The sequence below is a fragment of the Crotalus tigris genome, unplaced genomic scaffold (assembly GCF_016545835.1).
Source record: "Crotalus tigris isolate CLP2741 ecotype Arizona unplaced genomic scaffold, ASM1654583v1 scf7180000018445.1570621, whole genome shotgun sequence".
Lineage (NCBI taxonomy): Eukaryota > Metazoa > Chordata > Lepidosauria > Squamata > Viperidae > Crotalus > Crotalus tigris.
This window is the reverse complement of record NW_024097006.1, coordinates 902,271-928,649: the sequence shown is the minus strand read 5'-3', so window position 1 is coordinate 928,649 and position 26,379 is coordinate 902,271. Positions and strand designations below refer to the sequence as shown.

Here is a 26,379-nt window from a genome sequence, read left to right as displayed (position 1 = left end):
AGGAGATCTGAAGGAGATGGTTGCAAAGGACTTTGCATTGATTTTGAATAAAGAAAAAGAGGGAATACTTAATGAAATTGAAAAATTATTTAGGGTTAACTCTGTGGTGGCAGCACAGAAGAATCTGCCAAGAGATGTGGTAATTTACTTTGGTAAAAGATCTTTACGCAATGAAATTGTGCAAGCCTATTATAAGAAGAGATTTCAAATTGCTTCACAAAATGTTATAATTTTTAAAGAGATCCCATCTAAAATTTTAAGAAGAAGAAAGGAGTTTGCTTTTTTAGCAAATGAACTTAAAAAGAGAAAAATTTCATTCAGATGGGATGTTCCGATTGGAATGGTGGTGAATTACCTGGGGACATGTTATAGACTTAATACTGTTTCTCAAGCAAAAGATTTTTATACTTCGGTCCTGGGGGTATGTGCATTGCCATCAATTAAGTTTAAAGCTTTGGAAGAAAAGAATGTAGAATCACAGTTTGAAGAGCCTATATTTATGAAAACTGGAGAATCTTTGTGTGAGAGGCCTCACCAAGTCCAGGTTGAGGAGCAGAAGACAACTTGTGCAGTATATAATCCCAAAGAAAAGCAGCAACAGAAGAAGGTTAAGGAAGTTTCATATTTAGTGGTTTCTGAATCTCTGGGAGATGTTAGACCTACAAAGTCTTTGGAGCAATCTTTAAGGGTGGAATTGTTGCCTGAAATGGAAACTGGGAAATCTCAGTCTGAGGGGCATCAACAAGAGAGGAACGGGCAGAGGATAACTTGTACAACTTACAATTGTAAAGATCAATACAAGGAGGAATTTAAGGAACCCTTATTGGCTTCGGAGTCGATGGGAGATTCAGGAATTTTGGAGCAGTCTCCTAAGGCAGAACTTGCAGCATTTCTTACGAGTTTGATACAAGAATGGAGAAGGGAAATGGAAGAATGGAAGAATGGAGAATGGAAAAAACTGGAATGTGAATAATTAATAATACTAATATAATTGAGATTGATAAGGATGTAGTTTTTTACGGATGGAATTAGTTATTGGTGAAGATTGAAATGTTTAATGTGTTTATTAACTTTGTTGTTTTAAGTTTTGAACCTTTAATGATAATATTGTTTAAATTTGTGTTTTGAAGGGATTATAATTTGCTTATTTTAGTGAGTGGATTCTAATGTTTTAAATTTTAAAAATTTGTGGTTTTGGAGGGAGTTTATATAGAGTGATGATTGTATTTAGATTTGTTTAGGATTTAAAAGTGTTTTTAGTTTTTAAATATTATTATTAATATTTTTAAGACAAAATAATTTGTTTAATTAAATGTGCTTAGATTTGTTTAGGACTTATAGGTTTTTTAAGTTTTTTTTTTCTTTTTGGATAGGAGAGAAGATTATGAAGATTGAAGGAAATATGTACTTATTTTAAGTTCTTTAAGAGTATTTAGCTTTAATGGTATAACAAAGATTTGTATGTTTATTTTTTCGTTTTAGGATAAAGAAAGAGGGAGAAATTAGATTTTATATTATAGATATAGATATTCAAAGAAAGTAATGTTTAAATTTGTGTTTTTGGAGGGAGCTTATATAGAATGATGATTGTATTTAAATTTGTTTAGGTTTTAAAAGTGTTTTAAGTTTTTTTTTTTTTTTAATTAAGCCTGTACTCAGCTCTGGGAAGTCCAGGGGAGGGTTTGGGAGGTTGGGAAGGGGGGGGGGTGAGGTAGGGGGGGGTATGGGAAGGGGATTTGTTTTTGTAAAATGTAAAAATTTTCAATAAAAAAAAAAAAAAAAAAATAATACCAGACAGCAAATAATACCAGAAATAGCTCCAAATCTGCTATATTTATTTTAACCATAAGAGCTCTAAAAATGCCTCACATACCAGAGGCACATTTTTGCAAAGAAAATAAACTTATCTTATAACAGCTCATTATGACTGTTGAAAAAGATCCTATTCTAAATCCAACTTTGACTGAAATAAGGAATAGTAAACGTGGTTTTACAATGAATATATATCTATTTTTTTATTTGCATCTTTTTACCCATCATTTGGCTTTATGTTTTTTCTGCTTTTTCAAATCCCTCCAAAAATCCACATTTAAATACATACTTTTGGAAATATGTGCTTTTGCACAAAAACCTTTTAAAAAACAAGGCAAGCAGAAAATAGATTCTATTAGTAGCCTTTTTAATCTTTTAATGATTACAGTATGTATTAATAACAACTTAGCAAAAAAAAAACTTTCCTAGGTATAATTTGCCAACAAAAAAACCATGGATTTTTATGTGAAACGATATGTGAATTTATTTCTGATATTAATCACAGATTTGTGGACTGAGTATGTTTTCAAGTTTAATTTGCTCTTGATTGAAAGCAATGGGCATCTGTCAGTGTCATTATTTGACTATGACTGAGTGGATCCTGAATATCTGATCATAAAACAAAGCAGGAATTCCACTCATGCCTGGGCTAAAAGGAGGAGTAACTTTTACATTATCCTACAAGATGTAGATACAAAACATCTGGAAACAAATTCAAAATGTACTGACCTTTTTATAGAAATGCCTGGCCAGACAGATTAGACTTGCCCAGCCTAGTCCCTCAAGATGTGATGGACAAATCCCATTAATTCCTCTAGCAATATAGCCAAACCATCCTGCCTGGGAATTCTGGGAACTACAATTACATCACATCTGGAGAACATCGGGTTCTGGATAATCTGAGCTACCTCTTTCTCTGTTTTAAGATGAAAGCAAACCATTTTTTGTAATCTTGTCTAGCATTTGTGTTGCGAGGCAAGGTTAACATTTTAATTAGCCCTGCCTCCTGCTGAGTTCTACCGCTCTGAACTTGTTCTTAATGTTTTCAGATTAAATAAATTAAAACCACACTGATGTTTTATTGGGGGTTTTGTACATAGGACGTTTTTCTCTTTTACATTGTTTCTATCTGCCCTGAGGATACTTTTATGATGTGCGCCCAAATATAAATTTTAAAGAAAGCAGATAAATGACTAATAAATAACACAGAGGAAAACCAGAGGAAAATAGATCCAGCAGTTTACCAGCCGTTCCTTTTTGTAATTGAATCCTAGATCACAGGGGAAAACCCTCCACAGCATAAACCACGGGATGCTCCCACAACACCAAAGCTCGAAAACTGTACTTTTAAGACTTGATTTTGGCAAATGACAGATTACTGGGCAAGGGTGCAATAGGCACACATGCAGATTTGGCCCACGGTGGCTTTTGAAACTTAAACCACAGTTTAAGTGATTTTTTATAAAGCCAAAGGTCAACTAGATAGCTCTTCCACCCCCATTCCTGCAGGCTACTGGGACTTGTGGAGTGAGTCCCAACACTTCTCTCAAGCTTTTTTATGTTGACTTCACTACTCAGTTGCAACAATGTCCCACTGAGGCATGGTGGCTCAGTAACTAGAAGACGCTGGAGATGATCTTTGCTCCAGTGGTTCGAGTCCTAGCACTGCATGGCAGAGCTCCCTCTCACTTGCCTCAGCTTCTGCCGACCTAGCTACATGCACGCTACATGCAAGTACATAAATAGGTACCACTTTGATGGGAAAATAAAGAGGTTTTTTTGGTAGTGTGAATCCAGGTGGTGCCGGACCTTAACCAGTGTGACACCTGAGCATGAGGTGACATCTGCTGAGAGAGAAGCTCTGGAGGATGCTGCAGAATGTCACTGAACCTTTCTGAGGGTGGAGCTAGGCCAGGGGTAGGCAACCTTGGCTCTTTTATGACTCGTGGACTTCAACTCCCAGAATTCCTGAGCCAGGAATTGCCCACAGGGGCAATTAGCCTTCCTGGGAATGGGCCTCAAGGCCATAAGGGAAGTTGTTGTCTTGTACAGCTGTATTCTTAAAACCTATGGAGAAACATTTCCACCTGCATCAATATGCATACTACCCAGAGCCTTTGATAAACACTCAGCTTTTTAAAAACAATAAGAACACAATGAAATATAGTGCAGATCATGAAATTATTCTCACTGAGTTGCCTATAATCTTGAGCCTATTGCTGTGCATGAAGTGAAGTGAAAGGTGTTTAATTTTTAATTAAAAGTATAGGATAGGCAACCCAGGGCCATGAGGCCCATTGTCATTCTAAGACAGTGGTTCTCAACCTTTCTAATGCCGCGACCCCATAATACAGTTCCCCATGTTGTGGTGACCCCCAACCACTTATACATCACTGGGTGCCAGGGGCGTGGCCAAAGAAAAGGGGGGAAAATGGCGGACAGCCTTGTTTGGCGACCCCCATGAAATGGTCGTTCGACCCCAAATGGAGTCCCGACCCACAGGTTGAGAACCACTGTTCTAAGAGAACAAATATGATGGAAGCCTGAAACATTCCCTCCCAACTTCATCTGAGAAAATAATCATAAAGCTAGTGATTATTCTGACTGAGGTTGTGAAAGAATGGCCAGAAGTGACTACTATGGCAGGGGATGGTGGGGATGGTAGTGATGGAGGGAACTTTGTAAGCATGTCCTTCTTCAGATGCCCTCCCAGACTCTGTTGCTTTTTGTTAGTTGGCACTAGCCTTCAAGGGGCAGCTGTGATGGGTGTATCTACCCATGCTTCTTCAAAGTGTAACATAAGCCTTGTTCCAAGAAATCATGAGTTACAGCCCTGTCTGGGAACTGCTTACAGAGACAGCTGTTGCCCCATTGGTCCCAGAGAATAGGAAATACTGAACAGGGAAGGCAATCTCTCCTGTTGGTGGGGTGGGGGTAGGGGGGAGAGATAAGTTCAGTTGTATTTATTTTGAGTGTTTTAGCCCACCCTGCCACTGGAGGCTGAGGATAGGGGCCAACATTTAATTAAATCAATAGTCAAAACATAACTTAAAACCAACAGCAAACCACCAAAATAACATTCAGATAGACTGTAACCACAAGCATGCTCTCTCTCTCCCTCTCTCTCTCCCCTCCCCTCCCCTCCCCTCTCCTCTCTCTCTCCTCTCTCTCTCACAACACACAGACAAGCTTATCAAATAAAAAAGTTCCTTTTGCTTGGAACTTTATCTGAAAATTCCAAAAAAACATGTGAGCAATTCCAAAGAATGTCTTCTGAGGAGCACCCAAAGGCAGTAAGTACCTCTGAAAGCCCTCACAGACAATAATCAAGTTTGCAATGTGAAACAAGAAAGGAAAAGTGCAAATTCCAAGGACTTACTCTAAGATCTAATGACTTACCTAATACCAAGAAGTCACTTTCTATGATTGGAAAAAAACAACAACTTGTACAGGCTGGATTGAGAGGGGTCACTTGGTGATTCATGGGTGCAATCTAGAACACCAATGATTGCCAAGTCTTCCCCCATTCACTAACGCAGCTCTGCTTCATTGTGTGGCTCAAAACAGTTCACACCTTTCATTACCTTTCTCCTTACAAACGTTCAAACAGAAAATAGATAGCAACGGAGCACAGGTTGAAGTTCTGTAAATAGCTGCACCAAGAAACCTCCACAGGAAACTTAATCAATGCAGTTGTTGGAATGTTGAGGAAGTTTCCACCCAGATCAAAGTCAATCCAATAAAGTATACCTTTTAAAAAGCTCATTTGCCAAAAGCTTCTGTGCAACATGAGAGCTTGGCCAACTGCAGGCATTCTTTCTGATTAAGAGCTTTGCTTGATCAAAGAAAGGGAAGAGGGGGAAGCCTTAATATTATCCGGTCTCTTATTTGGTACCAGGTATTCACTGGCCCATCCTTGGTGATTTCTACACCTTGTTGCCACATCTTTGACAACTTGGTGGTGGAGCTATGACTAGAAAGTGCCCTAAGCAAGGTGGGGAATGCAATCTCCTTTGCTTCCAGCTCCTGTTGCTACATCTCTAACAACCACGGCCAAGTATGCCAAGCTTTGAGAATTTTATTTTATTTTTTCCCAAACGAATCATCAAAGCATTGAGCTTGCATTTGCTCTTCTGCTCTCTGTCTTTCTCACATATCCCTACTTTGCTAGAGCTGCAATCTTCTGCTCAGCCGACTCCAGATCCCAGCTGCTTAAGTTAACAAGTTGACTCTGGAGTTTTGCATAAGCACTAAACCAGGGATGTTGAACATGCAGAAGCCACGCCCACCCCAGCTCCACAAAGGCAAAAAAGTCACATGACCCAATCGAGTTTGACACCCATGCACTAAACTATTAGCTTTCACATAAAACATGCTGCTAAGATGTGGCAAACACTACAATGTAAACGTGATTCAAAATCTGGTAAAGAGACTGGCACTGGGAATGAGGAAGAGAAGATTTAGAAAACACGCACAACTGATCTTCATCTGGGCAAGAAAATGTTGCAAAGTTCCACGGCAAAGACTTCTATTTACTGCATGATATGACCAAGCATGCTGTAAACAGCGAGATAACCATGTCAGCTTGTTGCAATAAAGGCCATATAAGACTATTTTTAGAATTGGCGAAAGTCATTTCAGAGGGTAATTTAAACATTCTAGTTTCTAGTTCAGATTAGCATACTTTCTCATTTCTGTTTTATCTGAGGGATAAACCATCAGACAGATTAATTCAATAGTGTGGGCAAGGAGCTATATTAAAATGTAGGAGTTCACCACATTTTTTGCATTTGCTAAGAAGTTACATATAATGTAACTAAAATTATTGCTTCCCGTGTATTTTATCATTCTGCCCTCTATTATATTAAAGGCCCCAATCTGAAGATCTTCTCTTATGGGGTTTCAGCAGCTACACTACATATTATTCAAAGGCAATAGATTTTACTCCACTTAATACAAGGGATGATGTTTTTTTTTTTCCCTTGAAGAGTTCATCTCCTTTTCTTGAAAGCACTTGGTTGCTCACTGGAGAAGAAAAAGTCTTTTCTTCCCAGCTGTAACACCGTGCCTGATGTTTAATTTAGCTTGCTGTTTACAACCTTGTTTTCTCCTCCATGGGTTTTAATTGTTTGTTTTTTATGATGACTGGGTGCTGCTTTATGTTTTAACCATTCTATTGTTCTTTCAGTTGGAAAAATGGTTTCAGATGTCTTTAGAGAGAAAAGCAATTAATACATACATGCACCAAATCAAAACCAGACTAAAAAAAGTCTAGGGAATCAAGAGAGGGGAATGTACCTATGTATGTATGTTCTCTCTCTGTGTGTCTGTTTGTCTGTCTGTTTGTCTCTCTCTGTAATATATAGGCATGCGTGAGTGTGAATGTGTGTATCACTCAATTCAGCAAAATCACTTGACCAAAATTTCCAATTAGCTAAAGTTGGCTGCAGAAGTTGAAAAGGAGGAAAGATCTGTTGCTTTCCCACCAGTTCAACCACCCACCACCATCACCATACATCATTCTATACAAACACTCTTGTATGACAACACAATCAGAGTTGGGCAAGTAACAGGACCACAGACTGTCTGCATGCATATGCATAGGAGCCCTGGTGGTGCAGTGATTAGAATGCAGTATTGCAGACTAATTCAGCTCACTGCCAGGAGTTCGATCCTCACTGACTCATAGTTGACCCAGCCTTCCATCCTTCCAAGGTCAGTAAAATGAGGACCCAGATTGTTGGGGACAATAGGCTGACTCTGTAAACCGCTCGGGCTGTAAAGCACTGTGAAACGGTATATAAGTCTAAGTGCTATTGCTATATTCACAGACAGCACATTGACATTTAGGATGATCCTGCCTCAATCTTCAGCAGACCATGCCCTAAATCCAATGTTAATATATAGAAGTCCTGAGCAGGCAGTCTTGACTTGGAGTACGGCACATTCCTAGAGCAGAAAGCAGGCAAATAAATATCTAATGCTAAGTGCCAGGACTTGGCAATGCTACAGTTTCTCAGTCTACTGTGCAGAGAAGGAAAGCCCTTAGGGAATTCCCAGCTTTGAGGTGGAGATGCTTAGTCTCTTGGATGGTGTATAAGCTATTCCTCAGAAGAATATCAAGGAAGGGCCTCTTGCACAATCCTGGAGGCAGTTCCTTCCACCTACCTTCTTTTTTCAAAGTAACAGGGCAATTCATTTTAGGGTTAGGCATGGAGCCTGGGACCTCAACAGTCCTGCCAGAAACAACAGTAGGCATACAATTTAAGGACAATTTAGCCAGAGGCCTGTCACGGTCAACGCAAACCAAACCAAACCAAACCAAACCAAACCCACTGTGCAGCATGCAAAGTTCAATGGGCCATTCTTTCCCTCTTCAAATTGGATTCCAAAGAATGCATATTGTGTAGATAACGATGGGGAAAATGTACTCTGACGATGGCAAGGACGATCGTTTCATTAAAAATCAAGATCATTTAAAATAGCGATGAAGAGAGATAACTACAGACAGTCCTCGACTTACGACCACAACTGAGCCCAGAGTTCCTGTTCAGTGAGATATTTGTCAAGTGAGGTTTGCCCCATTTTACGACCTTTCTTGCCACCGTTGTTAAGTGAATCATTGCAGTTGTTAAATTAGCAAAATGGCTGTTAAGCGAATCTGGTTCCCCCCCCCGTTGACTTTGCTTATCAGAAGGTCACAAAAGGCGATCATATGAACCTCGGGGGCCACTGCAACTGTCATAAATATGAGTCAGTGGCCAAGCATCTAAATTTTGATCATGTGACTCTGAGGATGCCGCAGTGGTTGTAAGTGTGAAAAACGGTCATAAGTCCCTTTTTTCAATGCCACTGTAACTTTGAACGGTCACTAAATGAACTGTTGTAAATCAAGGACTACTTGTATATTTCTAGAATTTTTGAAAAAGTGTTCCATGTCTACCATATACTCTAACCTGTTAGTCTCTGGAAAATCTGTAGTCTTGTTGAGACTACACCTTCCAGAATCTAGCCCAAATTACACTGGCCATGCCAGCTCTGGACTCTTAGAATTTTAATCTGGATAGGACGCAAAAACTAGATTAGCATTGAAACATTTATGCAACAGTTCCAAGCTTCACCTCAAACAGATTCTGCATCCAATCCAGGAAAATATTATAATGCTGGAAACAAGCTTACTGTGTTTTGAGAATCTTCTCTGTCTTCTTTTTTGGGGCTTCTCCAAGAGATAACCTTCCATGAGAGGTCTAATGAGGGACTGAAGGGATTTGTAAAATTAGTTGGTCTTACTTTTGTCCCAGATCTAGAAAGTGGGGTCAACATCTCCAACTAACTTTTCTTTTTTTGCAAGGTGAGGGGAGAAAAAGAGGAGAATTGAGCAATGTGAAACATTTTATGCCCCCCCCCCACCACCACCACCATCACCTATTCAGGATTATGGTTTCCTGTAGAAAATGCAAACATCCTCAAAAACAAAAACAGAGTTACTGTTGTGTCTATCTCTATCTCTCTGCAGAGGAGCTATTTGCTAAACTGTATGAGCTCTGCAAGCTCAAGTCTAGCAGGTATTTTTAGTCGTCTCCTTTTGCAACAAATAGAGCTCTACAGGCAATAGGATTTTTTTTCCCCCTCTTGTTAATGAACACTGATCTCTGGATAGATCAGAGAACAGCAAAGCCGGATTCCCTCTCCCCCCCAACTCTCCCACCAGGCCAACCCCTTCCCCAGCTTCTACTGTTTCCTCTTTTGAAGCTCTGGGAGGTTTCCTTAACGAAGTCCTTGGCTGGAGGCCCCCTTGGGGAGATACCATTTCGGGGCAGAGCTAGTGACGCCAAGAGATCTCCAACGTCAATGAGGCCTCGTGAAAAGCAGGAGGAGGAGGAGTGGGGGAGGAGGACGACTGCTTGGCGTATGTGTCTTGGCTTCCAAAGAGTAAGAATCAGCCCTGCAGATCAACATTACATACGGATAATAAAAATTGGCAGGATTACACCAAAACAGCCCAAAACAAACTTTTTAAAAGCAGCGGGTGGACAGAAGGTGAATCGGAGATCACTAGATAATTATGGTCAAGCCTGTAAATGAAGAGAGAGGAGGTGGTGGGGTGGATTAAGTTACAGCTTTGCTGGACTTGAAAGAAAGGATCTGGAAAAGCAATACGACATTGCTTTGACTCAGTGACTCTAGATCAGGGGTGTCAAACTGCTGGCCCGTGGGCCGGATGCTGCCCACCCCAGCTCTGGCAAGGGGAAAAAAGTCACCGCTGCTCTAGATGAACCTGGTCTAATCCTAGTGTAGATGCAGATGAACTGCAAATATTCCTGCTGGTCATACCTTTGTATGGGAGCATGGATTTCTTCGCTGATTTTCAATCCTGATATTCCATGTGTGAGATCCAAAGGATGCCCATTTCCTCCAATCTTCTATCTATCTTCTGACAAGTTCCAGGGATCTCTTTTTCACTTTACACAAAGGTTTGGAAGCTGCTACCTGTAGTCCATTTATCTGTACCCCAATGGGATAAATATATTCACTTGTTGACATTCTAACAAATATCTCCCCCTCCCATGGTGTAGTAATACACACAGGATCTCAAGAAATACCTCTTCAGTGGTCTTGCTCTGCCAAGTTAAGGAAGGTAAGCAGTACATAGAAGAGGCTTCTTAGATGTGGACAGATGTTTATGAAATACTTTCTCCAATGGCCCATGCCTAGTGCCTCAGTTAATGTCTTTTTGGCTCTTTTCTCCAGGGCAATTCCATAATTTTCTACTCACTTTGGTTTATAAATACTTGATACACATTGGATTTTTTTAAAAAAATATATTTATTTCCTAGCTGCATGTTATCCTTTCCATCATTTTATTCATTTTTTTTAAAATTGTAACTTGCTTTAAAAGCTTTAGCTATTGGATAAATTGTGGTGAAAATAAAGCATAGTAAGTCCTTAACCCATTTTTTCCTTGGGGAAGGGACCTCTCACAGTAAACCAACATTGCCTATATAGTACTAAACTCTCTCCCCAGAGAGACCAGGTGCCAATGAAATGATCAATGTGTGGCTTCCGGCGTAGAACAAACTTACATAGCCCCTTAAGACTGACTCCTTGCATCAGTAGCATGATGCAATATACTCACGTATATCAAGCTGCATGTTGTCCTCTCCCTTTGGGACCAAATAAAAAAAGTCTGCTCTTCTGAAACTGCAAATACAGTAGGGGTAGAATTGGGCTTGGCAATAAATCAGCAAAGATTTCTGACTTCTCATTCTTTATGGTGATGACGCTTTCTTATTCCCCCCCCCCCCAATCCAGCCAGATGATACCTAGAGCTGAAGATGGTGATCATCCCACTATGTAAATAATTGGGGTGAGGGGGGGGGGAGAGATTCCAAGCTTCTGTTTTACACTGAGGATGGATGGGACCCTTTCCAGAAAGGATTTAGAATCAGCAAGAGCTCAGAATTTGACAAATCCACAGATGGTGGCCTCTGGAACCAAGTATGTTACAGTCAGTTCAGTCACCTCCCCTTCAACTTGTTCTTGGATTCAGTTCTTCAGCACGCAGAAGACATTGCTAATATAAAAATAAAACCTCACTAAAGTCTTTGCCAAAGAGTAAAATGATTGCAACATTCAATCAACAGAATTGACCTCCCCATTTTGAGGAGGGCTGCCACCATTTGTGCTTTTCAATCTTGCCAAATGGGCTAAAATGTTCTGTTCAGAGGGAACCACAATGAGCAATGAGAAAAGATCCCTGATGTCAAAATTATCAAAAGGCAAAATTCCCTGGGCTGGTCAAAGCAACACATCAAAACACAACTGTAAGTATAGTCCTGGTTGGATCCTGCTGAGGCCAATTTTAGTCCAGTACTTTGTTTCTCGCAGTGGACTCACAATATATGCCCTGCTGTTTATTTACTACTGCTATATTTACTACAGATATATTGCTATATATTTGAATTTGGATAAATGTAGCCTCTAATCCAAACTAGAAAAGATGGTTGGTTGCCAGTGAGCTTTCCTGTGCCAACCTTGCATCCTCTAATCCAGGGGTAGGCAACTTTGGCTCTTTTATGACTCGTGGACTTCAACTCCCAGAATTCCTGAGCCAGCCATGCTGGCTCAGGAATTCTGGGAGTTGAAGTCCACGAGTCATAAAAGAGCCAAGGTTGCCTACCTCTGCTCTAATCCCTAAGGCTCTCCATTCCTTGCCATCTGTTATATTCATGTAATTCACAACAACTTTGTCTCCACTGATATACAAGCGAGGAAGGATATAGTTGCCTATAACAGGACATGCAATGTGCCCATAAAACCAAATTCTTTTTTTCTTGGAGGGAATTTCTCCTGCTTAAAATATTTCCTATCTCTTATCTCCCTCAAACCGATTAATAAATTGAAGAAGGCTTTTTTTTTGAACTACAATAACAACAAATAAATACTATGTATAAACTAGGAACAGAAATGCATGCACACCCATACTCACGTTTCATACATATGTCAATCCCAACAGATCCAATCCAGTTGCAAAACTGGCCAAATAAAGCCAGTCAAAGTCAGCAGGAAAAGACTTGGCCTTCTCTTTTTACTTAGAAATTAAAAGAGATGGGACTAAATGGATTCTAGTTGGGGAAGAGTTTGACAAAATGAAAGTGGCTACCAAGATTCTCTGTTTTGATGGAGGCATCCTCTCTCTCCCCAAGCAGAAAAAGGATAGTGTTAATTTAATAGCAGAAAAAAGGGATGTGAATGTATTATCATGAGAGTCACTAGTGAATTCTCCCATTTTCAAGGGACAAAGAATTGAAAAAAAATCCAACGCTCTACAGAAAGTTTAAATCATTTTCTGCGGACACACAAACACAATGATTATTTCCACTTGGAGCCTGTTGTCTATGCATGTGGTTAGAGCTGCCAACTTAAACCTGGAATCTCAGCAATCTTCTTGGCTTATAAAGAAAACTGCTGGATAGTTATGAGCAAGTCACTCTTCCCAAAAGAATAAAGATAACAATGTCTTTGAGTCACTCTTGATTGCAAATAACCACAGCTATACAGTGTTTGTGGTGAAAGTACAGACACTGTCTTTTTCTGGATTTTTTTTTTCAGCATCTCATCTACATATCCTAACAGTCTCCCTTCCAAGAACTAACCAAGCACAACCTCACAAAGCTTCCTAACCCAGACATGGTCAAACATTCTTCCCCTGCTGAGACCCCTGGAACAGTGTTCTATGAAAAAGTGACATCAGATTGTAGAATGATGCTGCCTGCAAGATGACATACAGCACTGCCTTCAAAGGGCAACATGTGCTCTTCTCCCCTGCCCTTCATATTTTGAAATGTGCAGCAGAACTGGGCTTAATAAATACGTAAAACTAATTATCTAATTTCAGTTGAGTTACACTAAGTTTTAGTCTTAGTTTTGGCCATTCAACAGCTAAGGTCTATCCTGAGCCAGATGAAGGCTCGGCATTTTTGCTGCAAAGGAGATCAGAAAAGAAGAAATAGGGGGGACATGATAGCAGTATTCCAGTATTTGAGAGGTTGCCACAAAGAGGAGGGGGTCAACTTATTTTCCAAAGCACCAGAGGGCAGGACAAGAAACAATGGTTGGAAACTGACCAAAGAAAGAAGCAACCTGGAATCCTAACAGTAAGGACAATTAAACTAGTGGAACAGTTTGCCTTCAGTCTCTTGTCTGAAATGATATAGGTTCTCCTGCTTGAGCAGGGGGGTGGACCAGAAGACCTCCAAGGTCCCTCCCAGCTCTATTCCAACCCAGGGGCTGTTTGTTGAGCGGGGATGCAAATGCAGATTCTGATGCTAGGACTGCCTGCGAGTCCAAAGGGGCCCCCATCTGGAAAGCCATCAATGACCTATCAAGGCCACTTCCCTTCATTCTCTTCCATTTTCTCCGTGATGCAAAGCAAGGGTGGGGCCCAGGGCTTGCTTGGGAAGAGTGATGCCAGATGACATCGCTTTCCATGAGATCCTTTGAATTTGCTCTGGCACTGTGAGAGCTCTCTCCACCCAGGCAGAATGCTCCCCAACGCTACTCCTGATCTAATTTCAATCCTTGTTTGCACAGAAAACAACACCCGAGATGGACAAAATGTCCCAATTTAGGCCAAAGACTCAAGCTGGCTTTCACAATCATTCACCCTGGAGAAGTGCTTCCACATGCATAGGAAAAATAAATAAATAAAAGAGAGCGCACAAGAAAACAACATGGGTTTCTTGAAATTAAATACAGCCTGCTCTTCCCTTGAGCTTTTTATGAACTTTGCTTTAAGTTGGAGATCCATTCCTTCCAGAGCAAGGGTTAGGGAAGTCTCTCTCCCCTCCCCCCCACACACACAAGAGAAAGCCAACTACCAACAATTGCTTTCTGAGAAGGTCAGCCTGCAAGCATCCTGCAGCTGCAAGGGAGGGAGGCAGCAGGGGGAGGTTTTATTTGGCATTGAGATAAGAAGTCCCCTCCCCAATGAGCTGGTCCTTGGCTTACTGGCTTGTTTAGCTGGCAGAGGTCCAGCTGAACCAAAGCCTTATTTGCAAGCTTGGGCTTCTCTCTCTTCTTCTTCTTGAAACAGCTGTGCATGTGACAAAATCAAGGGACCAAGGGAAAGGAAGTATGTGTGCAATTCGACTTGCATCCACAGTTATCTACAACCCAGGCAAAATCAGATAGGATAGGATAGGATAGGATAGGGATAGAATAGGGATAGAGCTGGAAGGGACTTTGGAGTTCTTCTAGTCCAGCCCCCTGCTCAGGCAGGAGAACCTATACCATCTCAGACAAGTGACTGTCCAGTCTCTTCTTAATCATAGCCATATTGGGTGACGGGAAAGGGAGAAAGAACTTGAAAGCTGAATAGGAACTTTGGTTGAGCAGCTTCAGATTCAGAAATACATGCAAGTTTCTGAGTTCTCCCCTTGGCTCAATATAGCACAGGAAGCAAGGGGCAGGGTGGGGACAATTGATGGGCTGACACAGAGAGTAATGTTTTGGGTCAAACATGGCCACCTGTTCATGAGTTGCCAGCAGCACATTTAAGATAGGTGTGTGTGTATGTGTGTGTCTGGTAGTATGGGCTTTCCAGGATAAAAAGAAGATTTAGGATAAATGTTTCAAACGGACAACAAATTAGCAAAATATAGGGGCATTTTTCATGCCATTAGCAAGGCTGTGGCATGCAAACAGATTCTAGAAGCTACAAATAGGTGCTCGGCCAGAGCTGCTAATTTAAAGCGTCACTATACATATATGTGGGTGAGTGTGTTTGTGTGTGTGTAGGAGAAAGAGAAGGAGGAGGTGATGGTGGATAAAACCAGACTGAGATCTCCCAAGCTGTTGTTAAATACATAACTATAGTATCTTAGATAATTTTTGTTAACACACCTTGATTTAAAAACAAAGGATCTTTTAAATTTAAGAACATAAACACAAGAGTAAAATCCAGAGTAAATGAGCAGCAATTTCAATTCCACTTCTTTAATAAACGTGAAACATGTAATTAAGCATTTGGATCCAGCTGAGTAGAGTTCCCATTTGGTTCTTTAATTATTATGTTTGGTCATCTCTTTATATTTTAAATTTCTGGTGGTGATGGTGGTTTAATGTTATATGGTTATTTTTTTCCCTCTTTATGGCTTGTTTTACTTATTTAGCAAATTTATATAGCCACCCATCTCCCTGAACATGATTCTCCGCAATGTACAACCCAATAAGAAATAAAACAATTTAACAGCCATTAAAATAATTAAACATACAGTCAAAAAATGAAACCAAGTTTTTGGGAGAATCCCCTATGCCTGCATAAACAGCCCACTCTCAATAGAGGGGGAGGGATACGATATCATCTACCTCCAGTCTGTAACACAATCCTTTCAACACTTTCAAGAAGGCGCCACACCCATTTGCACCACTCAGATGATCCCGAGGACAGATAAAACTTCAATGACTCTCTAAAAGAATGCAAATGACCAGCTGTCTTCAAGGAGTATAAATCTTTCCATTCCCCACCATCCAGTCAGAGCTGAAGAAGCTTCTTGGATGAGAAGTGAAAAACAAGAAGTCCAGTTGCCTCTTGAAAAAGCACCTTTGCGACAACCATGACCTGGATGACTTGAGAATCTCCATAGACATGCATGTATAACATTTGGAGGAGCACTTCACAATGCAGCAAAAAGGCCTTATCCCACTCCTGAAGCATTGAAACAGACACATTTCTAACAGGCCCTCTGTGATCCTCCTTAAACCTTTTCTGTTGTTCCGTATAGCAAGATAAATAATGAGAGGAATGTGAGATGGAGCTATGCAGCAATAAAAGTAGCAGTATAAATCATTTGTAAGAAACCTCGACTACTGCAAAATGACTTGGAAATTTGGTCATAGCCTTCTCCAACCTGGCTGCTGGACTACACTCCATGCCCAATCATATTCTGTTCCCTATGCCATCATTCAGAATTTGTATATAAAAAAAACCCCAAGTCTCCCAAATCATATTTAAATATGTCTTTTCAAATCTACCTTTTTCTCTTAATACACATTTATAAATGCATTTGCTTGGGGAAAAAATAAACATTTTACTTGATGACTGAAATTTTAAAAATGGATTAAATGAAACTAAACCAACCCTTAAACTGTTAACACTTAAAACAAAAAGCAGATGCATAAACAGAACAGCCTCTGCAAAATGCAGATCATAATAAATCACTGAATATCTATAGGTGGGCTACTGCAGCACAGAGAACATTCTCTAACTGATTCAACTTGAGTATAATTTCTGGGTGTGCGGTACACACCCGTAGACAATCATTACATGCATACACATGTCAAATATAACCCTCTCCCAATTCATCCTCACAGCATTGTGAACCTCACCAATCCTACTTGAGTATTCTAAGCACTCTTCATTCCTGGATAACTAGTCCCAATTCTCAAAGCACTGAATCAAGAAGAATGCAGTTTCCAAAAATTCTGGGTGCTTCTTCTTAGTGCCCTGGCATTATTACCACATACGTTCTCTGCTCTAGCTCTGCCCTAGTTGGTTCCTCTTGGTGGCGATGGAGCAGTGTGACTGGCTCAGAGAACCAGAATGCCGCAAACTTACACTGTGTGTTGCAAAGGAATGAATGAACTCCTTAACCCAAAGCTCTCATTTTGGGAACATAGGACTCCAAGCATCTACAGATGTTCAGGCCACAGAACTCTACAGCTCTGCCAATAAAATAAAATAATAATTAAAAAATCCTACAGTGGAAGAAATGTTTGCAGCATTCCCCCCCCCCTTCCCAATGCAGCTCATCCAGGTTTAGCTTTTATATAGTATTTTGAAGAGGGAAAATTTAAAAAGAAGTGCACACTTTTCTCCTCCCTGGATTCTTCCTGGGACACTCTGCATCAAAAGTCTATGGCCTCATCCTTTCCCGGGGCAGGCAGGTGGAGGATGCCAAGCTTTGTTGTTGGCACATGCGGGCCTCAGTGCTGCCCACCCTGCCATGCTCCTTGCCAAAGGGCATTGTAGTGACGCACATCCTGCTAAAACCCTCACGAGGCTGTGCAGATCCAACATGTCGAGGCCGTTTCGACCCACTCCTGCCAAGCTTGTGTGCATTCCTAAGCTGATCCTATGCCAGCACCTCTCCATGCTGTAAAACAAAATGGTGTCTTGACGAGGAGGAGGAGGAGGAGGAGGAGGAGGAGGAGGACTACGACCTAGGATAGATTTGGTAGATTAATTGGAAACACAGTCAGAGTGTTGCAACTGGGCATAGATGATTCTGCTTTTAGAATACAAATGTATTCATTCTCAGCCCTGGAGCAGTTCCCCAAATGGAAGGGGACATTTTTGCCGCATGAGCTCACTGCCCTCCTCCCAACGCGAAGGCAGCAAACAGCACCATCGGGACCTCACAGCCCAGGCTCCGGACGCTGCAGCTGGGCTCCGATAGACGTGCTGCTTGCGTCAGAAGGCAGGCCACACAAAGGAGTCGCGGCTGCAGCAGAGATTCCTTTGGCATTCACAGCCAGCAGCTCTTGGAAGAGAGAGGAGTATCTGTTTGCCGTGGGAGCCCGCAGGTCACTGCATCGGAGCCAAGTTGCAAATGTAATAAGGAAGAGTAAAATTAAATTGATAATCATCAGTCTGCCTTTGAGGGCAAAGGATTGCTTTGTTAATCAATCCTCGGATTTGGTTTGCCAGTTTAGATGCGCAGAATTTTCTTCCCAAGCAAGAAGCCTAGTTCTGTTGTTTTTAGATGCACACATTCAGGCTGGGAGCAGGGAACGTCTTGGGAGAGTTCATCCTGGGTATGGAAGAAGGGAGGACAACTCCTTTATGGCAGACCTTGCCATATTATAAGAACCTAGTCACTATTAGCTTCCAAATCCTGCCTGATTCATGGAAGAGGGATGGAGATATATACCTAGGGCTTCTGCCTTACTGCATAAACCAGCCAGTGTCTGGACATAGCAGCAGAAAGAAAGAAAAAATCCATCACCTCCTCTCTCCAGTTATCCAGATGCTGTGAGCTATTTGTGCTTTTCCTTTAAGCTGCCCTGGCCAAGCCTGAATGAGAAAGGGTCAGAAGGTCTCCTAGAAATGCCACGGAGATTGTTACATACGTAATAAGAGTTCTCCAACGCCGGGTAACCTTTGGGCAGTATTCTTCAACTCTTTGCTTTCCCGAGTTATTAAAAGTCCATTCTCTTAACATGGACAAAGGCTAAGAGGCTGGGACCTGCAGTCCAACCTGGAAGATGCAGTTAAGAATGGCTGCCACTGGAAATACAGATTGATTTATTGGTGAAGAGTGGTGGAGGGCATGTGGCCCCTGCAGAAAGCAAGAAACTACATTTCCCAACATGCCTCATGATTAGTCCATGCCGGATGGTGCTCTGGGAACTATATTTCAGCCACATCGAGAGAACCAGAGATACCAGCCTTATTTCAAACACATCCTAAGAATACTGGCTGAGCCTTCCTCCTATGTGGTCCTTTACTGGTAGCCTGTTTCCCAGCAGTTGTCTTTTTCTGGTCTATGAATAATATCAGTCATCTTCCAAGTTCAGGCAAGTTCCAGTTTTGTCATTAACCCTCTGCCCTATGTTTATAGCCCAGCAGCCAACTTTTGTTTAAAAAAAAAATCTTTGTGAAACCGTTCCAATTTAAGTTGACTGGAACACATTCTTCCTCTTGACTTGGCTATGCTGGAACCAAGATGAAAAACAAGATTGCAGAAAAAGACTCAAGGACTTTAGGTTTAACTCCTAAGGTTTTAATCAAAGGAATACCTCTGGGCTCAGCACTATCCAGACTTTCTTTCTTTCTTTCTTTCTTTCTTTCTTTCTTTCTTTCTTTCTTTCTTTCTTTCTTTCTTTCTTTCTTTCTTCCTTCCTTTCTTCCTTCCTTCCTTCCTTTCTCTTTCCTTCCTTCCTTCCTTCCTTCCTTCCTTCCTTCCTTCCTTCCTTCCTTCCTTCCTTCCTTCGATCCTTCTGACTCAATGGCAACCTTCAACTCTCTGTCCTGGAGAATGTCAGAGCTCTCATCCAAGCAAGCTTGTCAACTGCCACTTGCCTAGAGTGAATCACCTTGACCACCAGGTGAATAGATAAGAAACATTTACATATTGCCTTAGTCCAAGGGTCTGCAACCTTGACAACTTTAAGACTTGTGGACTTCAGCTGAGCTGGCTGAGGAATTCTGGGAGCTGAAGTCCACAAGTCTTAAAGTTGTCAAGGTTGCAGACCCCTACCTTAGTCAGTGCTCTCCCTTGCCCTCCATTTTTTGCAATTTGGGAAGGAAAACTCGCCATCAGTAGCCCCCATGACCATTTGAGTGAACAATGGAGCAAAAGCAGATATAGTGTTGATGGAGTTAGTTGGGAAGCAATCTCCATTTGCTCCATTTGCATTATTTCTGTTGCTCTTGCACTGGGTAAAAAAAAAAAAAACCCTGACAAAACCTGTTCTGCAGGGTTTTGTTGTTGTTGTTTTTGCAGTAATTCATTGCAGTACAAAGCAGGAGGGGGGAATTGAGAGAATGGAAGCTCCAGACAGCACTGAGCATCCCTCATTTTTGACCTGGTTTGGCCTAGTGGTTAAGACACCCGACTAGGAAACAGGAGACCATGAGTTCTAATCCTGTCTTAGGCATGAAGAACCAGCTGAGCTGACTTTGGGTCAGTCATTTTCTCTCATCCCAACCCACCTTGCAGGAATATTGTGAGGAAAACAGGAGAAAGAAGGAGTATTAGGTATTTTCACCAGCTTGAGTTATTTATAAAAATTAGAAAGGCGAAAATGGGAAGTGATAATATTCGTTATGTATATATAAATATATATGGGGGATAAAAAAAATTGAAGGAGGAGGAAGAGGAGGAGGATTTTCTTTACAAAATCCTGAATAATGTGTAGATTTTTTTACCCCTGAGGGCAACTCTGTACAACTGATGAAGCGACTGGACAACTTCAATGCTCATAAAAGTGCTGATTTTTTTAAGTGCCACACGTCTCTTTAAAAGAGCTGAAGTGGTTCACTAACTGCAAGATAGTAAGCTCAAAAGGCCTGCCGTGGCTTCTCTTCAAAAAGTTACATCTGTCTTCACCTGCTGGGAAGAGAAAGTGATAAGCTGAGAACCAGCCAAGAAGTCCTGCCTTCTACATGTGGGTGTGTAAGCCAAGAGAGCTCTAAAGGTGGCCTTATAAGAATTGTCTTTATTCATCCTCACCACGGTGCCAAAACAGGCAGGTGCAAGGCTGATAGCCGTTTCCAATGCATTAAATGGAGAAAGGTACAAGATTCGCTCAAGACGAGCCAATAAGCTCCATAGTTAGACGGAAAAGTAAAGCTGTTAAAAGATTGGATCTTTTCCATCAAAGATAACACACATCCGAATAGCCGCAAGAGTTTGGAGTTCGTTTACCACGTAGGCACACGCAGATCCATACCTACATTTTTGACTAAGGTAGATATATCAGGATCTACCAGTCATGGGATTGGCAAAATGGCCTCAGCGGGTGCCAGATTACACTCTGAAGCCCTATGCTGTGGCTCCTCTAAATAATAACCAGTCAAACCTTGCACAAGCTTGAACTAGGATCTGATCTAAGACTTTAAGAACGAATGTAAAGATTCAACAAGGTTTTTTTTTTTAGACTACCTTGCACAAAATTGATCATTGGTGTCTTGGCAGTTTTTGTAATTAGTAGAGCTCTAAGATTTGCAGTAGACCTATCAGAATTTCTGATTTATGACTATTTTAACAGCAACATTTCCTCCCAAGCTCTAAATTATATTGCTGAAATGCCACAAACAAAGAGAGGTAATCTATTTTGGTGGGAGAAGGGAACTTACTTCTTTCTCTGGTACTCAAAGCTAATGCTTCTATTTTAAACATACCAACACAGGAACATAACACACATATTCACACATATAGTCAATGAACATACCATGGATGATGCAAACCACTTAGGTCTCTCAAGCTGAATCAGTTTTCAGATAGGCCAATCTTACAGCAAGTGGAAAGTACTTAAGTCATTTCCAAACATTATTTGCTGTGGTTTTTTTTTCCTTAGCTCTCCCCCCCCCTCTCCCTCTCCCTCTCTTCTCTTTTTCCAAAGTCTGGTTCACACAAGCTTGATGTTCATTGCTTTATTCTTGATAATGGCCAAAAGGCATGAATTGACTCTACAGCATAACACTGGGCCTATCGTTTGTTCCGTGGATTAAAACCATGATGGTCAGCTGCAGTCTTGTCCAATCTGATGTCTTTTGGACACACCAGACAACGATCACCATATTCCAGTCAGCATGGCCAAATCTGGAGATCTGGGAGCATCTGCCCCTTAAGAAATGGTAACAATATAGGACAACATATTTGATTTTATCCACTTGCTTTTTAACAAGTGAAGAAGAGTGGGCTCGTCTAGCTTCTGAATGGGTTGCTAGGCTTCCATGAGTATGTGCCTAATGTTTAGATCACATGCAATCTTCACAAAGATCATTTACATTTTTCTAACAGAACTGTAATAGAAGCTAGTTTACCGGAGGTAACATTTCCAAAATTTAGTTTACAATATTATAAAATTAAATGCTCACACCCCTTGCACCATGTGTTTATTATTTTAAATTAAGCTCCCATCTGTGTGGTTCAGTCAGCCTGTCAAACCCTCAGTGACTAGTGTGCAATGGCTCTATTTGCAGAGAGGGAGAGTGGCCTTTAAAAGTAGGAGCACGTTCCATTTATGCCTCAGACTGTTTAAGAATATGCAACTGCTTAATTTATGGCCTTTAAAATCCATCTTCTCCCAGCAGTGTGGAGTTTGGGGGCAATCATGCACTTTGCAAACAGATTTTCATGACTGTGAAGGGGGAAGCAAGGGGAGGGGAGAGAAGGGAAGGGAAATCCTGACATTTCTCGAGCTCAACAGTTTGTGAGTGCAGTTTATGACTAACCTCAATAACAAGTATGGGCACCAGCATAAAGTTAAAAATCTGCGGGTCTCCAGATGTTGCTGAATTACATCTACCAGCATCCCTGAATAGAGTCCTTGCTGGCTGTTGCCACTGCCAACTGTCCAATGCCTCTAAAGGAAAACAGGGTAAAGAACCAAATTTCATTCGGTGACCCAAAAGGCAGAGTCAAATTTTTGACTGTCAGTACTACCATAGTAGACATATATCCTCACTTCTTAATAAGTAGCTAGCTGGCTTACCATCCTCACTCTGAACTTTCCATTCCTTCACATCTCCAAATCTAAGGGTGAATAATCTTGGAGGCAGGGCGTCTTGACTGTGGCCTCCACTTTACAGAACATGTCCCTCTTGCAGAGCGCCTTGCCCTGTTTGTGTGGAGGTTTGGAAGTGCTTCTGAAAAGGATCTATGACCATTTGCCATAGCCAACTTGCCATGGCCATCTCACAATGGCCAACTCGCCACAGCCAACTTGTTGTGGATGGATGGATGGATGGATAAGATAGATAGATATTCAGCTTTGAAAGTAGAATACTAGAGGGCTAGTCCAAAGAAGCAGATGGGGTAAGGCCCAAATCACCATTTAAATTAAAATGCAGATAATTGCTCTTGAGAATGGAACACTCTCCATTTCTGTCAAATTAAACATTATAAACGGCAGTGTTTTTAGATGGAGCTCTAGGGTTGTATTCAAGGCTGGGGGGAGCTGCATAGATCTAAAAGTTGTGCATTTTTTCCCTCACAATCCATTCCTATAACTTCATAATCCATCTACCAGTTCTCTCTGCATGTTGCCTGCTCGCAATGCCCTGAGGGTCTGAGTGATGAACTCCAGGTGCTCAACTCTTCTAGGAACAGATGAGAGAGTTGTGGCTAGCCATTCTTCTAAAAGCCAGCCTCCCTTTCTGACTCATTCTGGAAATAGATTACTGCACATTCCTGAGAAAAAGGAAAGCACATAAACAGTTGCCAGACAAGAAGAGAAAAAGGTCCTTCTGATGCCCAGACAAGACTCAGTTTCAGAGTTAACTCCCGTGAGATTGATCTGTTCATCTCTTATTAACTTCTCTACAAAGTCTCTATCAACATTGTCCAATCAAGGGGGCCTCTAGATATAAACCTCAATGTTCCAAATACTTCAATTAGCATAGCCACAGCAGAGAATTCAGGGAATTTAATTTGGAAGGACACAATATGCGAAGTCTATTCTATGACAGACCATTTTAGGAGAATTTGCAGGATATAGATAAACCTCAATCTATTACCTCAAAGCTATTCTAAAATTAATGGGACATAGATAGGGACTAACACTGATGCAGACACGAAGATCACCCAGTTGGACCTGGTTGCTGCATGCGACTGGGTGAAATTGGCTTTCATTGACCTGAAAAGCAGATCCTCCACCTGCAAGAAAATGCGAGGAGGAGGAGGAGGAGGAGGAGGAGGAGGAGGAGGAGGAGGAGGAGGAGGAGGAGGAGGATTAGAAGGAACAATTAACATGTCATAGTACTGCAATGGAACCTGAATGACAAGTAATTTTAAATGGAGCCAATCTATTGCATTTAACAATTACTCAGAGTTCTATATTCTGCATGTGGGTGAATGTGATACCAGCTGCAGATTGTCTTTTTAAGCCTATACAGTTTCCTGATGGAATGTGGTTGCACTGGTTTTACACAGTATTTTATTTTGTCTGTTTGCACGTGTGTACACAATGTCAAGAAATGGAATCCTATTGTCCTTTTCCAATAAGGTGACCACTGAAGACTCCTGTCTCCAACCCCATTGGGGGTCCTATCTCCCAGTGTGTGAATTCTGTTTTACCACTGGGAAAATGAAATTCTTTGTCTAGTGCACACGTTTGGTACCCTCAGTCCCAAATAGAACGTTTTGCCCAACCTTGCTTCCCCAGAGCTGCATTACAGGTCTCATCATCCTTGACTATCAGTCATAGTGATTGGGACTACACTGCAATTTTTGACCATACAGGGCTGGACATGCCTGATTTTCAGTCATGTTGATGCCTCTCCTTTCCCCAAATGGTCATGATGTGAAGAAACAAAACACCTCTTTATCTGTGCATTCCCCTGATAAAGAGCCTCCTTTAAATCATAAAGATATGCATATGCCTGCTGATGTTTCTATTTTCTTCGGCCCAGTGTGTCTTGCAACAACACAAGAACTTTTGGCTACAATGAAGTAAAACCTCATTCAGATTATAGAACACTGCCATCATTTCACTATAAACTGTAGTTAAAGGCTTCTGCTTGCCCCAAAAATGTTTTTTTCTCCCTTCCCTTCTCCTCCCTTCTCCTTCCCATATCTCTGCTCTTCAGCCAGATGAGTTTTGATGATTTTAAAAACTGGTTCACAACTTTGTGTGATTTCAGTTAGTTGAGCTTCGCCATGGGTGTTGCATTATTATTGTCCTGTCACTGCCACATTCTGAGTAAGAGCACTGGAATACTTAGTAGATGATTTATTTTCTTTGAGGTTCAAACTAGACGTGATGTGTAAGAGGTTGAGTTTTTTCCCCCTCTCTGGAGGCATTTAAATCAAGGAAATGGGAGTGGGAGAATATAATTAAACCCACAATCTAATCTGGCTCCCCCACAAGCTGCTTTAACTATTAAATAGTCATCTGCAGATCTAATTCTCCCAACTACACAAAGAGTGCAAGTTTAGCCCATACTCCAAACATTTTTACATTCTCTCAAGGCCACACTGTCAATATTTGGCAGCAACAATGGAAAACAATGTTTCAAGGTTTTTTTTGTAACAGAGCAAAACAGACCCACTAGGTTTAAAATGCTTACTTACTGCCTTTTAGAACAACCCTCCCTATCGTTCCCACCCATCTCTATAGTGACATCACTGACATGCCCCGGCTCAATGAAAGAATAAAACTGCCTGCTGCTATCCTAAGTTTAAAAAGAAAAGCAAGAAGCTTCTTTTTATTTTATTGACACCATAGAGGCGTGGTGGCGCAATGGTTAGAATGCCGTATTGCAGGCTAACTCTGCTCACAGTCTGGAGTTTGATCGTGACCGGCTCAAGGTTGACTCAGCCTTCCATCTTTCTGAGGTCGGTAAAATGAGGACCCAGATTGTTGGGCGGCAATATGCTGACTCTGTAAACCACTTAGAGAGGGTTTACAGTAAAGCACTGTGAAGCGGCATATAAGTCTAAGTGTTGTTATTGCTGTTATCCCATCAAAGCCCCATTTTAGTACAAATGTTTTAGTTTAAGTTAGGGATTTTCCTCTTCTATGTCAGCTTCTCTCCAAACTGCCAATCTCTCCCAAGAGTAGAGAGCAAACAGCAACATACCTTATTTCTAAATCACTACATAAGCATAATGTCAAGAAATCGGGTCTTTGACATGACATGGCTTTGAGTAGCCTTACTTAGGGCTGTAATCCCATCTGTGCTAGCTAGAAGTGGACCTGCCACATCCAAGCAGGCAGCTCATAAGCAAAGCCACACAATATTTCTCGAACTTTCCCCAAACCTGGTTTATTGGGAGTGTTGGTTCAGCTTGTAAAATCCCAGCAAGGCTACATACTCCATGTTGCTCAGAAAGGAGAGGCAGTATTTGTGCACAGAGAACATCCAATTCAGTCACTGTTCACCAGAATTTTCAAATGGGGTTTGTGAAATGCCAGAAAGCTGCCACCAGTTTGTTAATATTATAGCAAAAGCTAGATGCCTTGCTTTCCTGTGTTCCTGAGCACTGCAAATGTTGATTGGAATTATCATCCCAAAGATGCTTTTCCAAAAGGCAACTGGACTTTCCCATTTTTTTCTTTGAAAATGTTTCACTTCTCATCCAATAAGCTTTTTCAGTTCTAACTGACTGGTGGGGGATGATTCCTTTTGGGGAATCATTCCCATGACCTGATTGAGAAACTTTATAAACATGGGAGTAATCAATTCCTTTGTGAATGGAGAAACAGGGCATATATATATATATATATATATATATATATATATATATATATATATACACACACACACATATATATATATATATATATATACACACACACACATATATATACACATACATACACACACACACATAT

At 41.1% G+C, this 26,379-nt stretch overlaps 1 protein-coding gene across 7 annotated transcripts in view; it reads right to left on the bottom strand.

The window, feature by feature from the left end:
• The window catches only part of HDAC7 (histone deacetylase 7), a 229,010-nt gene that overhangs the window by 88,344 nt on the left and 114,287 nt on the right, over nt 1–26,379 (bottom strand). Inside the window, exon 2 of one of the 7 annotated variants that reach the window (XM_039352584.1) lies at nt 22,277–22,407. The exons of the other annotated variants lie outside the window; for them this stretch is intronic. The gene's annotated coding sequence lies outside the window, so the exon portion shown is untranslated. The remainder of the gene's footprint in view (nt 1–22,276; nt 22,408–26,379) is intronic. 7 annotated transcript variants of the gene reach the window in all.